A 17151-nucleotide genomic window follows, 5' to 3' on the forward strand; every position below is an offset into this window, starting at 1 on the left:
TCCAAAGAATGACAGGTGCAAACAAGGCCAGACTGGACTGTGAAGACCACAGTAAATACCTAATTTTCAATACCCAGAAACTGATGAATATTCATAAGCATGAAGGCCATCCAGGAAAACATGACCTCAGCCAACATAAGGCACCAGGGATCAATCATGGAAAGACAGAGATATGTGCCTTTCAGACAAAGAATTCAAAATAGCTGTTTTGAGAAACCTCAGTGAAATTCAAGATAACACAAAGAAGAAATTCACAATCCTGTCAGATAAATTTAACAAAGAGATTGGAATAAATTAAAATAATCAAGCAGAAATTTCATAATTGAAAAGTACAATTGACATACTGAAGAATGCATCAGAGTCTCTTAACAACAATTGATCAAGCAGAACTAGTGAGCTTGAAGACAGACTATTTGAAAATGCAGTCAGAGGAGACAAAAGAATAAAAAAACAATGAAGCACACCTATAAGATCTGGCAAATAGCCTCAAAAACGGCAAAGATAAGAGTTATCGGCCTTAAAAAGAAGGTAGAGAAAGAGATAGGGGTAGAAAGCTGATTCAAAGGGTTAACAACAAGACTTCCCAAACCTAGAGAAAGATATTAATATTCAAGTACAAGGAGGTTATAGAACATCAAGCAGAGTCAACCTAAATAAGACTACCTCAAGGCATCATATAATCAAACTCTCAAAAGTCAAGGATAAAGAAAGGATGCTAAAAGCAGCAAGAGAAAAGAAACAACAGTGGAGCCCCAATACATCTGGCAGCCGACTTTTCGGTGGAACCTTTACAGGCCAAGACAAGGTGAGTGGAATGACATTTAAAGTGCTGAAGGAAAACACTTTTATCCTAGAATAGTATATCCAGTGAAAATATCCTTCCTTCAAACATGAAGGAGAAATAAAGACTTTCCCTGACAAACAAAAGCTTAAGGATTTAATCATCAGACCTGTCCCACAAGAAGTCTTAAAGGGGGGCCGGGCGTGGTGGCAGGTGCCTGTAGTCCCAGCTACTCAGGAGGCTGAGGCAGGAGAATGGCATGAACCAAGGAGGTGGAGCTTGCAGTGAGCCCAGATCGCGCCACTGCACTCCAGCCTGGGCGACAGAGCGAGACCCCATCTCAAAAAAAAGAAAAAAGAAAAAAAAGAAATCTTAAAGAGAGTTCTTCAATCTGAAAGAAAAGGACATTAATGGCAATAAGAAATGATCAAAAGATAGAAAAGTCACTGGTAGTAGTAAGTACACAGAAAAACACCAATGTTATAACACTATAATTGCAGTGTATAAACTATTAATATCTTGAATAGAAAGACTAACAGATAAACTGATCAAAATAATAACTATAACAACTTTAACTTTTCAATACATGGACAGTATAATAAGATATGAATAGAAATAACAAAAAGTTAAAAAGCTGCAGGACAAAGTTAAAGTGTAGAGTTTTTACTTATTAGTTTTCTCCTTGCTTGTTTGCAGGTTTGCTTGTTTGTTTTTGCAGTGTTCAGTTGTTATCAGTTTAAAATAATGAGTTGCAGATTATTATTTGCCAGCCACAGGGCAACCTCAAATAGAAACATACAACAAATACACAAAAAAGGGCAAGAAATTAAAATATGCCACCTGAGAAAATCACCTTCACTGAAAGGAAGACAGGAAGGAAAGAAGGAAGACCACAAAACAACCAGAAAATAAATTTTAAAAGGCAAAAGTATACATCCTTACTTATCAATAATAAGATTGAATATAACTAAACTAAACTTTCCAATAAAAAGACATAGAGTGGGCACCGGTGGGAGGTAGGCGCGGGGCTCGGAGTGCAGCAGGCGGGCGGACGGGCGGAGGCGGTATCGCACCCGCGGCGACGGAGGGCTCAGGGGTAGTCGGTTGGGTGGGGGCCCGCTGAACTGACAAGCGGCATTTCAGCTCCTTTCTTTTTTTTTTATTATTATTATTATTATACTTTAGGTTTTATGGTACATGTGCACAATGTGCAGGTAAGTTACATATGTATACATGTGCCATGCTGGTGTGCTGCACCCACTAACTCGTCGTCTAGCATTAGGTATATCTCCCAATACTATCCCTCCCCCCTTCCCCCACCCCACAACAGTCCCCGAAGTGTGATGTTCCCCTTCCTGTGTCCATGTGTTCTCATTGTTCAATTCCCACCTATGAGTGAGAATATGCGGTGTTTGGTTTTTTGTTCTTGCGATAGTTTACTGAGAATGATGATTTCCAATTTCATCCATGTCCCTACAAAGGACATGAACTCATCATTTTTTATGGCTGCATAGTATTCCATGGTGTATATGTGCCACATTTTCTTAATCCAGTCTATCATTGTTGGACATTTGGGTTGGTTCCAAGTCTTTGCTATTGTGAATAATGCTGCAATAAACATATGTGTGCATGTGTCTTTATAGCAGCATGATTTATAGTCCTTTGGGTATATACCCAGTAATGTGATGGCTGGGTCGAATGGAATTTCTAGTTCTAGATCCCTAAGGAATCGCCACACTGACTTCCACAAGGGTTGAACTAGTTTACAGTCCCACCAACAGTGTAAAAGTGTTCCTATTTCTCCACATCCTCTCCAGCACCTATTGTTTCCTGACTTTTTAATGATTGCCATTCTAACTGGTGTGAGATGGTATCTCATTGTGGTTTTGATTTGCATTTCTCTGATGGCCAGTGATGGTGAGCATTTTTTCATGTGTTTTTTGGCTGCACAAATGTCTTCTTTTGAGAAGTGTCTGTTCATGTCCTTCACCCACTTTTTGATGGGGTTGTTTGTTTTTTTCTTGTAAATTTGTTGGAGTTCATTGTAGATTCTGGATATTAGCCCTTTGTCAGATGAGTAGGTTATGAAAATTTTCTCCCATTTTGTAGGTTGCTTGTTCACTCTGATGGTAGTTTCTTTTGCTGTGCAGAAGCTCTTGAGTTTAATTAGATCCCATTTGTCAATTTTGGCTTTTGTGGCCATTGCTTTTGGTGTTTTAGACATGAAGTCCTTGCCCATGCCTATGTCCTGAATGGTAATGCCTAGGTTTTCTTCTAGGGTTTTTATGGTTTTAGGTCTAACATTTAAGTCTTTAATCCATCTTGAATTGATTTTTGTATACCAATTGCTTCAAAGAGAATAAAATACCTAGGAATCCAACTTACAAGGGATGTGAAGGACCTCTTCAAGGAGAACTACAAACCACTGCTCAAGGAAATAAAAGAGGATACAAACAAATGGAAGCACATCCCATGCTCATGGGTAGGAAGAATCAATATCGTGAAAATGGCCATCCTTCCCAAGGTAATTTACAGATTCAATGCCATCCCCATCAAGCTACCAATGACTTTCTTCACAGAATTGGAAAAAACTACTTTAAAGTTCATATGGAACCAAAAAAGAGCCCGCATCACCAAGTCAATCCTAAGCCAAAAGAACAAAGCTGGAAGCATCACACTACCTGACTTCAAACTATACTACAAGGCTACAGTAACCAAAACAGCATGGTACTGGTACCAAAACAGAGATATAGATCAATGGAACAGAACAGAGCCGTCAGAAATAATGCCACATATCTACAACTATCTGATCTTTGACAAACCTGAGAAAAACAAGAAATGGGGAAAGGATTCCGTATTTAATAAATGGTGCTGGGAAAACTGGCTAGCCATATGTAGAAAGCTGAAACTGGATCCCTTCCTTACACCTTATATTTCAGCTCCTTTCTTCCGCCAGTCGGAACCCCAGAGCAGGGACCCGCCCAGCCAGTGTCACCATGACCAAGGCCAGTAGCAAGGGCGGGAAACTCCGCGACAAGCTGGACTGCAACGAACTGGACCTGAGTCTCAGTGAATGAAGTCCCAGTGAAGGAGCTGGCTGCCCTTCCAGAGTCTACCATCCTGGATCTGTCTTGTAATGAACTGACTACTCTACTGTCGGATTTCTGTGGCCTCACACACCTGGTGAAGCTACACCTGAGTAAGAACAAGCTGCAGGCGGACTTCGGCCGTCTAGTCAACCTCCAGCACCTGGATCTCCTCAACAACAGGTTGGTCGCCTTGCCTGTCAGCTTTGCTCAGCTCAAGAACCTGAAGTGGCTGGACCTGAAGGATAACTCCCTCGATCCTATCCTGGCCAAGGTGGCAAGTGACTGCTTGGATGAGAAGCAGTGTAAGCAGTGTGCAGACACGGTGTTACAGCACAGGAAGGCTGTGCGGGAGGATCAGGAGCTGGAGAGGCAGCGGCAGTTTTAAGTAGAACGTGAGGCAGAGAAGAAGCTTGAGGCCAAGCAGCGAGCTAAGGAACCTCAGGAGTGGGAAGCGCAGAAGCGGGAGAAGGCGGAAGAGAAGGAGCGCCAAAGAAAGGAGTATGATGCACTCAAAGCAGCCAAGCGGGAACAGGAGAAGAAACCTAAGAAGGAAACAAATCAGGCCCCAAAATCTAAGTCCGGCTCCCATCCCCGCAAGCCACCACCCCAGAAGCACACTCATTCCTGGGCTCTGCTGAAGCTGCTGCTGCTGCTGCTACTGTTTTGTGTGGCGGGAGGGCTGTTTGCTTGTTGGGTGACAGAGCGCAGCCCCTCTGCACTAGTGTGAACACCATCTATGACAATGCGCTCCAGGGTCTGCGCCACTATGAGATCCTCCAGTGAGTCCTCCAGGCCAACTCTCAGGAGTGAGCTTGTCCCCAGCACCTGCTGCCTCCCAGCCTTGGAGCTTGGATTCCTGTGGAATTGGGTTCTACTGGACACAACCTCTTTTTAGCATGAGACCTACCTGCCATCATCAAATGGCTGCAGATTGGTACATAAGAGAGACCTCCTCTTTGTAGGACTTCTTCGTTCCTTAGTCAGGGTTCCCTGGTGGAATGAGGAGAAATGGGAGGAGGTTGGAGGCCGGGGCAGTTACCTGCATGCCTAAAGAAGTAGGCTTGGGGGCAGGGAGAGAGAAAACATAGCCTTTTCTAGTTGTTATGCAAAGCTGTGTAAAGGCAAGGCTCATTTCTACTAAATGGTCAGCTGTCACTACATTTATACTTTTGTATGCCACAAACCCTTTCTTTCATTCCTCCCTGGACAATCAGGGCAGATCAGAGGAAGTTTTGGAGGACTAGAAGACCACACTCAGTAAATCCAGTCTAAATTGGTGGGGAGGGGTATTCCTGTTTTCTTTAGGACCTCAGAGATGTAAGCATTTTAGCATCCATACAAAATCTCTGGCTCTGAAAGGGGCTTCATGACCATCCAGTCCAATATAACACTTGCAGAGAAATAGAGGCCTTCCATGACTTGCCTAGTCTCCCAGCTAGTTTGAGGCAAAACTGGATTCCCACTCTGGTATTCTTTCTTTCCTTTACATCATTTTCCTTCCTTTATAATGTCCTGAGAGACTAGAACTCACACTAGAATTATTTCTCAGGCGAAGCGTAGAATCTTTGATGGTAGACAGATTTCATGACTCAGAGATATCTCTTGCCATCATCAGGCCTTGGACAGCTCCTGTGGAGTTCTGCCCAACTTATGTGGCTTCCATAAAATGGCAACAGTCCCCTCAATTTTAGAGTATTAACTCCCTAATTGCTAGTAAGCAAGGAGGTGGATCTCTGCAAACCTACACTGTCTATGACTGCTCTAGCTGTACTTGGTGTGACTAAATACCTCAAAGGCAACCTGTTTTTGCAGTTTTTGAAGTGTCAGCTTTATAAGACACTGAGGTTTAGAATTGTTTGATTCTAGACCATAACTGAAGGGAATAAATGGAAAGAGAGGAAATGAAGGGAAACAAGTAGCTTCATGGAGCTGAAAAGTGGTGTATCACCCAATGACTTGCACAAACAAGGATTGCACTATCCATTCTCTTTTCTGCTAGATTAAGCATTGTCTTGCCTCCTTTGCTTCATCTTTTCACAACAGCTGGATGGAGGGATCGGAAATGACTGTGTCATGGTGCTCATTCACTGAAAACTCCCAGTTGCAAGCTCCTTGCCTCCCCCAGAGTGAGCAAGAACCTGTCATAGTTCAGAGACAGAGAGGGCAGGGTCCAGCCTTTTAGCCCTAGTGACCTGTTTGGATGGGACTGACACTCATGACTGTCCTGATATTGGAAGAAAGGACTTTGTTAATCTTTTCCCCTATAGCTCTGCTGTGTAGGTCTACACCTTACTCAGAATAACTACATATTCCTTTAGTCTTCCTCCAAGCTCCAGAGCCACTGGTACAAATGCTTTATTGAAACTAAATACATAATACATATAATGAGATTAAGACAATATAGAAGTCCTCATAGTTGTCATATCCCATTCCTTGGCCAGATGAGGCAGCTCAGTGGCTGAGCCCAGTCAAGCCAACCCACAGCTTCATTCACAACTTCAAGATTTGATGCCAATTCTTTTGGATTTCTACAGTTATTAAATATATGTCTGAGAAAAAAAAAGACATAGAGTGGCTGAAGAGATTTTTTTAAGACCCAACAATCTATTGCCCACAGGAAAAACACTTCACCTACAAAGACACAGATAGACTGAAAATTAAGAGATGGAAAAAGATATTTCATGCAAATAGAAACCAAAAAAGAGGAAGAGTATCTACACTTACATCAGACAAAAATAAATCTCAAAACAAACCTATAAAAGAGACAAAGAAGGTCATACTATAATGACAAAGGGGTCAATCAGCAAGAACATATAACAATTATAAATATATATGCACCTAACATTAGAGCACCCAGATATATAAAGTAAATATTACTGGAGCTAAAAATAGAGGAAGAACCCAATACAATAATTAGCTACAGACTTTCAGCATTGGGCAGATCATCCAAACAGAAAATCGACAAAGAAACTTCAGACTTAATCTGCACTATAGACCAAATGGAGTTAATAGATATTTACAGAATATTTCATCCAATGACTGCAGAATACAAATCGTTCTCCTCAGCACATGAATCACCCTCAAGAATAAACTTTGTATTAGCCCACAAAACAACTCTTTAAAAAATTAAAAAATAATAATAATATCGAGTATCTTCCATGACCACCATGGAATAAAACTAGAAATCAATAACAAGAGGAATGTTGGAAACTATACAAACACATGGAAATTAAACAGTATACCCCTGAATGACCAGTGGGTCAATTAAGAAGTTGAGGGAAATTTAAGAATTTCTTAAATCAAATAATAATGGAAACACAACATACCAAAATCTACGAGAGACAGCAAAAGCAGTGCTAAGAGGAAAGTTTACAGCTATAAACATCCACATCCAAAAAGTAAAAAAAAAAAAAAAAAAAAAAAAAATTCAAATAAGCAACCTAATGATGCAAGTTAAAGAACTAGAAAAGCAAGAGCAAACCAAACTCAGTTAGTAGAAGAAAAGAAATAATAAATATCAGAGCAGAAATAAATTAGATTGAAATGAAAAAAAAAATACAAAAGATCAATGAAGGAAGTTGGCTTTTTGAAAAGATAAACAAAATTGACAAACCTTTAGCCAAACAAACTAAGAAAAAAAAAAGACCCAAATAAAGAAAATCAGGGATTAAAAAAGGAGACATTATAACCAATATTGCAGAAATCCAGAAGATCATTAGAGGCTACTATGAATAACTATATGCCAATAAATTGGAAAACCTCAGCAAAAATGATGAATTTCTAGACACATACAATCTACCAAAATTGAACCATGAAGAAATCCAAAACAAGAACATATCAATAACAAATAACAAGATCAAAGCTATATTAAAAACCTCCCAACAAAGAAAAGCCCAGGACCCAATTGCATTGCTACTGAGTTTTATCAAACATTTAAAGAAGAACTAATATCAATCCTACTCAAACTAATCCAAAAAATACAGGAGGAGGAAATACTTGAAAACTCATTGTATAAAGTCAGTATTACCCTGATACCAAAATCAGACAAAGACACATCAAAAAAAAAGAGAAAACTACAGGCCAGTATGTCTGACGAACATTGATGCAAAAATCCTCAAAAAAATCCAAGCACACCAAATTCAACAACATATTAAAAAGATTGTTTGTCATTACCAGGTGGGACTTATACCTGGGATGCAAAGATGGTTCAACATATGCAAATCAATCAATGCGATACATCAGATCAACAGGATGAAGGACAAAAACCATATGATCATTTACATTGATGCTGAAAAGCATTTAGCATTTGATAAAATTCGACATCCCTTCACGATAAAAACCCTCAAAAAACTGAGTAGAAAAGAAACATACCTTAACACAATCAAAGCCATATATATCATACTGAATGGGGGAAAACTGAAAGCATTTCCTCTAGATCTAGAACATGACAAGGATGTCCACTTTCACCACTGTTATTCAACATACTGCTGGAAGTCCTAGGTAAAGCAATTAGACAAGAGAAAGAAGGCATCCAAATTGCAAAGGAAGAAGTCAAATTATCCTTGCTTGCAGATGACATGATCTTATATTTGGAAAAAACTAAAGACTCCACCAAAAATCTCTTAGAACTGACAACAAATTCAGTAAAGTTACAGAATACAAGATCAACATACAAAAATCAGTAGCATTTCTATATGCTAACAGTGAACAATCTGAAAAAAGAAATTGAGGAAGTAATACCATTTTTAAAATAGCTACAAATAAAATGAAGCACCTAGGAGTCAGTTTAACCAAATAAGTTAAATATCTCCACAATGAAAACTATAAAATATTGATGAAAGAAATTGAAGAGGACATAACAAATTGGAAAGAAAAGAATGTTCTTCTCTTTCCAATGTTCATGAATTGGAAAAATCAATATTGTTAAAATGTCCATCCTACTCAAAACAATCTACAGATTCAATGCAATCGCTATCAAAATACCAATGATAGTCTTCACAGAAGTAGAAAAAACAATCCTAAAATGCAGATGGAACCAAAAAAGACCTAGCATGGCTAATGCTATCCTGAGTAAAAAGAACAAAACTGGCCTGACTTCAAATTATATTACAATGCTATAGTAACCAAAACCGCATGCTAATCACATAAAAACAAACATATAGACGAATAGAACAGAGAGCGCAAAAACAAATCCATACATCTACAGTGAACTCATTTTTGACAAAGGTGCCAAGAACGTTCATTGGCAGAAAGAGAATCTCTTCAATAAATAATGCTGGGAAAACTGCATATCCATATGCAGAAGACTGAAACTAAAACCTCTCTCTCATAATATACAAAACTCAAATCAAAATAGATTAAAGACTTAAGTCTAAGACTTCAAACTATGAAACTTCTAAAGGAAAACTTGGGGGCCTGGCACAGTGGCTCACACCTGTAATCCCAGCACTTTAGGAGGCCAAAGCAGGAGGATCACTTGAGGTCAGGAGTTCAAGACCAATCTGACCAACAAGGCAAAACTCCATCTCTACTAAAAACACAGAAGTTAGCCAAGCGTAGTGGCACATGCCTGTAATCCCAGCTACTCAGGAGGCTGAGGCACAAGAATCACCTGAACCTGGAAGGCAGAGATTGCAATGAGCTGAGATCATGCCACTGCACTCCAGCCTGGGCAACAAAGTGAGACTCTGGCAAGAAAAAAAAAAAGGCCACCAGGCTGTATTAGAGCAAGAAAAGAGAAAAAAGAAAACACTGGAAAAACTCTTCAGGACATTGGAGTGGACAAAGATTACTTGAGCAATACCTCACAAGCACAGGCAACCAAAGCAAAATAGACGAATGGAATCACAACAAATTAAAAAGCTTCTTCACAACAAAGGATAAAATCAACTAAGTGAAGAGATGACCCACAGAATGTGAGAAAATCTTTGCACACTATCCATCTGACAAGGGATTAATAATCAGAATGTATAAGGAGCTCAAACAACTCTATAGGAAGAAATCTAATAATCTGACTTGAAAATGGGCACATAACTGAGTAGCCATTTCTCAGAAGAAGACATATAAATGGCAAACATGCATATGGAAAGGTACTCAGCACCACTGATTGTCAGAAAAATGTAAATCAAAACTACAATGAGATCATTTCACCCAAGTTAAAATGGCTTTTATCCAAAAGAGAGGTGATAACAAATGCTGGTGAAGATGTGGAGAAAAGGGAACCTTCATACACACTGTTGGTAGGAATGTAAATTGGCACAACCACTATGGAGAACAGATTGGAGGGTCCTCAAAAAACTAAAAATGGAACTACCATATGCTATTTCACTGCTAGGTATATACCCAAAAGAAAGGAAATCGGTATATCAAAGAGATATATTCACTCCCTTGTTTATTGCTGCACTGTTCACAATAGTCAAGATTTGGAAACAACCTATTTGTCCATAAACAGATGAATGGATAGGAAAAATGTAGAACATATATACAATGAAGTACTATTCAGTCATAAAAAGAATGAGATCCTGTTATTTACAACCCATGGATGGAACCACAGGTCATTATGTTAAGTGAAATAAACCAAGCACAGAAAGAGAAACTTTATATTATCTCACTTATTTGTAGGAACTAAAAATTCAAACATCTGAACATACAGAGATAGAAAATAGAATGATGGTTACCAGAGGCTGGGAATCGTGGTGGGGGAGGAGTGGGGATGGTTAATGGGTACAAAAATATAATTAGATAGAATGAATAAGATCTAGTATTTGATAGTGCAACAGGGTGCTTACAGTCAACGATAATTTATTGTACATTTTTAAATAACTAAAAGATTATAACTGGATTCTTTGTAACCAAAGAAATCATAATTGTTTCAGGTGATGGATATCTTATTTATCTTGATGTTATTATGCATTGTATGCCTGTATCAAAATATCTCATGTACCCCAGAAATATACACACCTATGTATATACGTAAAATAAAAAATTAAAATATCTAAAAAAGCAAAATAAATTTAAAAACTATTTTCACATAGAGCTAAGGTTTTTCTAATCAAAGCTCAAATCCAGAAAGGAAAAGACTGATAAATTCTACTAAATAAAAACTTTTTTATTATTTTTTTTTATTTCCATAGGTTATTGGGGAACAGGTTGTGTTTACTTACATGAGTAAGTTCTTTAGTGGTGATTTGTGAGATTTTGGTACAACCATCACCTGAGCAGTATACACTGCACCCAATTTGTGGTTTTTATTCGTCACCCCCTTCCCCCTCTTTCCCACTGAGTCCCTAAAGTCCATTGTATCTTTCTTATGCCTTTGCATCCTCATAGCTTAGCTCCCACATATGAGTGAGAACTATGATGTTTGTTTTTCCATTCCTTAGTTACTTCACTTAACTAAGAGAATAACAGTCTCCAGTCTCATCCAGGTCGCTGCGAATGCCATTAATTCATTTCTTTTCATGGCTGGGTAGTATTCCATTGTGTGTGTGTGTGTGTGTGTGTGTGTATATATATATATATATAAAGAAACTGTGACATATACATGTGACATATATAGGTATATACCCAAAATATATATAGGTATATACTCATATATTTGTGACATATATATATGTGTGTGACATATATATATGTCACAGTTTCTTTATACACTCATTGATTAGTGGGCATTTGGGTTGGTTCCACATTTTTGTAATTGCAAATTGTGCTGCTATAAACATGCATGTGCAAATATCTTTTTCATATAATGACTTCTTTTCCTCTGGGTAGATACCCAGTAGTGGGATTGCTGTATCAAATGGATATATTTTTACTTCTTTAAGGAATCTCCACATTGTTTTCCATAGTGATTGTACTAGTTTACATTCCCACCAGCAGTGTAGAAGTGTTCCCTGTTCATCACATCCACGCCAACATCTATTTTATTTTTATTTTTTTATTATGGCCATTCTTGGAGTAGTAAGGTGGTATCTCACTGTGGTTTTGATTTGCATTTCCATGATCATTAGTGATGTTGAGCATTTTTTCATATGTTTGTTGGCCATTTGCATATCTTCTTTTGAGAATTGTTCATGTTCTTAGCCCATTTTCTGATGGGATTGTTTGATTTTTTCTTGTTAATTTGTTTGAGCTCATCACAGATTCTGGATATTAGTTATTTGTCAGATCGATTGTAAAGATTTTCTCCCACTCTGTGGGTTGTCTGTTTACTCAGCTGACTGTTCCTTTTGCTCTGCAAAAGCTCTTTAGTTTAATTAAGTCCCAGCTATTTATCTTTGTTTTTATTGCATTTGCTATGGGTTCCTGGTCATGAAATCCTTGCCTAAGCCAATGTCTAGATGGGTTTTTCAATGTTATCTTCTAGAATTTTTACAGTTTGAGGTCTTAGATTTAAGTCCTTGATCCATCTTGAGTTGATTTTTGTATAAGATGAGAGATGAGAATCCAATCTCATTCTCCTACATGTGGCTTGCCAATTATCCCACCCCCATTTGTTGAATAGGGTGTCCTTTTCCCCACTTTGTATTTTTGTTTGCTTTGTCAAAGGTCAGTTGGCTGTGAGTATTTGGGTTTATTTCTGAGTTCTCTATTATGTTCCATTGTTCTATGTGCCTATTTTTATGCAGGTACCATGCTGTTTTGGTGACTATGGCCTTAGAGTATAGTTTGAAATCAGGTAATGTGATGCCTCCAGTTCTGCTTTAGCTAGTCCAGATTTTCTTTAGCTATGAGGACTCTTTTTTAGTTCCATATGAATTTTAGGGTTGTTTTTTCTAATTCTGTGAAGAATCAAGGTGATATTTTGATGGGAATTGCATTGAAAATTGCAAAATTGTAAAAGGGGTTGAGTTCTTGATTTGGTTGCTGTTGGTGTATAGAAGAGCTACTGATTTATGTACATTAGTTCTGTATCCAGAAACTTTGCTGAATTTTTTTTATCAGTTCTAGGGGCTTTCTGGAGGAGTCTTTAGGGTTTTCTAGGTAAACAATCATATCATCAGCAAACAGCGACAGTTTGACTTCCTTTTTACCGATTTGGATGCCCTTTATTTGTTTCTCTTTCCTGATTGCTCTGGCTAGAATTTCCAGTACTGTGCTGAAGAAGAGTGGTAAGAGTAAACATCCTTGTCTTGTTCCAGTTCTCAGAGGAAATTCTTTCAACTTTTCCCCATTCGGTATTATGTTGGCTGTGGGTTTGTCATAGATGGCTTTTATTACATTGAGATATGTCCCTTGTATGCAGATTTTGCTGAGAGTTTTACTCATAAAGGGATGATAGATTTTGTCGAATGCTTTTTCTGCTTCTATTGAAATGATCATGTGATTTTTGTTTTTGATTCAGTTTGTGTGGTGTATCACATTTATTGACTTGCATATGTTAAACCATCCCTGTGTCCCTGGTGTGAAACCCACTTGATCATGGTGGATTATCTTTTTGATATGTTATTGGATGTGGTGAGCTAGTATTTTATTAAGGATTTTAGCATCTATGTTCATCAGGGAAATTGGTCTGCAGTTTTATTTTTTGATTATGTTTTTTCCTGGTTTGGGTATTAGGGTTATACTAGCTTCATAGAATGATTTAGGTAGGGTTCCCTCTTTCTTTATCTTGTGGCATAGTGTCAACAGGATTGGTACCAATTCTTCTTTGAATGTCTGGTAGAATTCTGCTGTTAATCCATCTGGGTCTGGACTTTTTTATGTTGGTAATTTTTTTATTACCATTTAATCTCACTGCTTGTTATTGGTCTGTTCAGAGTATCTGATTCTTCCTGACTTAAGGTAGGACAGTTGTATCTTTCCAGGAATTATCCATCTCCTCTAGGATTTCTAGTTTATGCACATATGGGTTGAATGATGTTTTGTATTTCTGTGGTGTCAGTTGTAATATCTCTCATTTCATTTCTAATTGAGCTTATTTGATGTTTCTTCTTTTCTTGGTTAATCTTGCTAAGGGTCTATCAATTTTATTTATCTTTTCAAAGAACCAGCTTTTTGTTTCACTTTGTATTTTTGTTTGTTTGTTTCAATTTCATTTAGTTCTGCTCTGATCTTACTTATTTCCTTTATTCTGCTGGGTTTGGGTTTGCTTTGTTCTTGTTTCTTTAGTTCTTTGAGGTCTGACTTTAGATTGTCTGTGCTCCTTCAGACTTTTTGATGAAGGTGTTTAGGGCTATGAACTTTCCCCTTAGTACCACCTTTGCTGTATCCCAGAGGTTTTGATAGGTTGTGTCACCATCGTGGTTCAATTCAAAGAATTTTTTAATTTCCCTCCTGATTTCGTTTTTGACCCAGTGATCAGAAGCAGGTTATTTAATTTCCATGTATTTGCATGGTTTTGGAGGTTCCTTTTGTAGTTGATTCTCAGTTTTATTCCACTGTGGTCTGACAGAGTGCTTGATATAATTTTAATTTTCTCAAATTTATTGAGGCTTGTTTTGCAGCCTCTCATATGATCTACCTTGGAGAAAGTTCCATGTGCTGTTGAATAGAATGTATATTCTGCAGTTGTTCAGTAGAATGTTCTGTAAATATCTGTTAAGTCCATTTATTCCAGGGTATAGTTTAAATCCACTGTTTCTTTGTTGACTTTGTGTCTTGGTGACCTGTCTAGTGGTGTCAAAGTAGTATTGAAGTCCCCCACTATTATTGTGTTGCTGTCTATCTCATTTTTAGGTCTATTATTAATTGTTTTATACATTTGGGAGTGCCAGTGCTAGGTGCATATATATTAAGGGTTGTGATATTTTCCTGTTGGACAAGGCCTTTTATCATTACATAATGACCCTCTTTGTCTTTTTTAACTGTTGTTGCTTTAAACTTTGTTTTGTGTGATAAAAGAATAGCTACTCCTGCTCGTTTTTGGTGTCCATTTGCATGGAATGTTTTTTTCCATCCCTTTATCTTAAGTTGATGTGAGTCCTTATGTGTTAGATGTGTCTCTTGAAGGCAGATGGTTGGTTGGTGAATTCTTTTCCATTCTGCAATCTGTGTCTTTTAAGTGAAGCATTTAGGCCATTTACATTCAACATTGGTATTGAGATGTGAAGTACCATTCCATTCATCATGCTATTGTTGCCCATATACCTTGGTTTCTTGTTTTTTGGGGTTTTATTAATTGTATTTTTGTTTTATAGGTCCTATGAGATTTATGCTTTAAAGAAGATCTATTTTGGTGTGTTTCCAGGATTTGTTTTAAGATTTAGAGTTCCTTTTAGGAGTTCTTATAGTGCTGGCTTGGTAGTGGCGAATTCTCTCAGCATTTGTTTGTCTGAGAAAGACTATAACTTTCCTTCGTGTATGAAGCTTAGTTTCACTTGGTACAAAATTCTTGGCTGAGAATTGTTTTGTTTGAGGAGGCTGAAGATCGGGCCCCAATTCCTTCTAGCTAGTAGGGTTTCTGCTGAGAAATCTGCTGTTAAACTGATAGGTTTTCCTTTATAGGTTATTGGGTGTTTTTGCCTGACAGCTCTTAAGATTCTTTTTTTCATCTTACCTTTAGATAACCTGATGACAATGTGCCTAGGTGATGATCTTTTTGTGATGAATTTCCAGGTGTTCTTTGAGCTTCCTGTATTTGAATGTCTAGTTCTCTAGCTAGGCCAGGGAAATTTTCCTCAATTATTCCCCAAATGTATTTTCCAAACTTTTAGATTTCTCATCTTTCTCAGGAACACTGATTATTCTTAGGTTTGGTCATTTAAAATATTCCCAGATTTCTTGGAGGCCTTGTTCATATTTTCTTATTCTTTTTCCTTTGTCTTTGTTGAATTGGGTTACTTTGAAAACCTTGTCTTAAGCTCTGAAGTTCTTTGTTCTGCTTATTCATTTCTATTGCTGAGAATTTCTAGAACATTTTGCATTTCTATAAGTGTGTCCATTGTTTCCTGAAATTTTGATGGTTTTTTATTTATGCTATCTATTTCATTGACTATTTCTCCCTTCACTTCTTGTATCATTTTTTGGATTTCCTTACATTGGGCTTCCCCTTTCTCTGGCGCCTTCCTGATTTGCTTAATAACTAACCTTCTGAATTTTTTTTCAGGTAGAGCAGGGATTTCTTCTTGGTTTGGATCCATTGCTGGTGAGCTAGTGTCATTTTTGGGGGGTGGTAAAGAACCCTGTTTTGTCATATTACCAGAGGTGATTTTCTGGCTCCTTCTCATTTGGGTAGGCTTTGTCAGGGGGAAGGTCTAGGGCTCAAGGTTCCTTTTGTCCCACAGGGTGTTTCCTTGATGTAGTGCTCTCCCCCTTTTCCTAGAGATGTGGCTTCCTGAGAGCCAAGCTATAGAGATTGTTATCTCTCTACTGGATCTAGCCTCCCAGCAAGTCTGCCAGGCTCTGAGCTGGTCCTGGGGGTTGACTGCACAGAGTCCTGTGATGTGAAACATCTGTGGGTCTCTCAGCCATGGATCCTGGCACTTGCTCCAGGTGGAGGTGGCAGGGCGGTATAATGGACTCTGTGAGGGTCCTTAGCTTTGATTAGTGGACTATTTTTGTGCTGGTTGGCCTCCTGCCAGGAGGTGGCACTTTCAAGAGAGCATCAGCTGTGGTAGTACGGGAGGAAGGGGCAGTGGGTGGGGCCCTAGAACTCCCAAGAGTATATGCCCTTTGTCTTCAATTACCAGGGTGGTGAAAAAAGGACCATTAGGTGGCAACAGGACTAGGCATGTCTGAGCTCAGACTCTACTTGGGTGGGTCTTGCTGCAGTTGCTGTGGAGGATGGAGGTGTGGTTCCTAGGTCAATAGAGTTATGTTCTTAGGAGGATTATGACTGTCTCTGCAGTGTCATGCAGGTTGTCAGGGAAGTGGGGGAAAAGCTGGCAGTCACAGGCCTCATCCAACCCAGCTCCCAAGCAACCCAAAGGGCCAGTGTCACTCCCACCATGCCCACCCCCCACAACAGCACCAAGTCTGTTTCCAGGTAGTGGACAAGCAGGAAGTTACCCCAGGCTACCCACCTCCCAGCTGCGAAAGTAAGTAGGACATTCCTTCTTCCCCGGCCTGTGGAGTCTGTACACCAGATTCACGCCCTCCCCAGAGTTCTGGCCAGGAGACTTCTTGATTGGTTCAAATTGTTACAAAGTTCAGCTGGAGCTTTCCTTCTCCCTGTGGCCTTTTCCCAGTGCCTCTGGCAGCCCTCCTCAAGGACCCCTGTGAGGCGAGGCAGAAAGGGCCTTCTAGGGGATCCAGCAAGCCCACAGGGATTTTCCTGCTGCTTCCTGTACTCCTCTATTTCTCTCAGTTCTCTAAACTGACCCATCTCCAAGTAAGGTAAGA

At 38.8% G+C, this 17151-nt stretch overlaps 1 long non-coding RNA gene and 1 pseudogene across 2 annotated transcripts in view; both read left to right on the forward strand.

Moving 5' to 3' along the window:
- Positions 1 to 3777: 3777 nt before the first annotated feature.
- On the forward strand, positions 3778 to 4680 carry LOC129036669 (leucine-rich repeat-containing protein 59-like; annotated as a pseudogene).
- Positions 4681 to 16696: 12016 nt separating this feature from the next.
- Positions 16697 to 17151, forward strand: part of LOC129036672 (uncharacterized) — a 62364-nt gene continuing 61909 nt past the window's right edge. For both annotated transcript variants that reach the window (XR_008502620.1, XR_008502621.1), the window contains exon 1: positions 16697 to 16847. This is a non-coding gene — a long non-coding RNA (uncharacterized LOC129036672). The remainder of the gene's footprint in view (positions 16848 to 17151) is intronic.

The sequence above is a fragment of the Pongo pygmaeus genome, chromosome 4 (assembly GCF_028885625.2).
Source record: "Pongo pygmaeus isolate AG05252 chromosome 4, NHGRI_mPonPyg2-v2.0_pri, whole genome shotgun sequence".
Taxonomy (NCBI): Eukaryota; Metazoa; Chordata; class Mammalia; order Primates; family Hominidae; genus Pongo; species Pongo pygmaeus.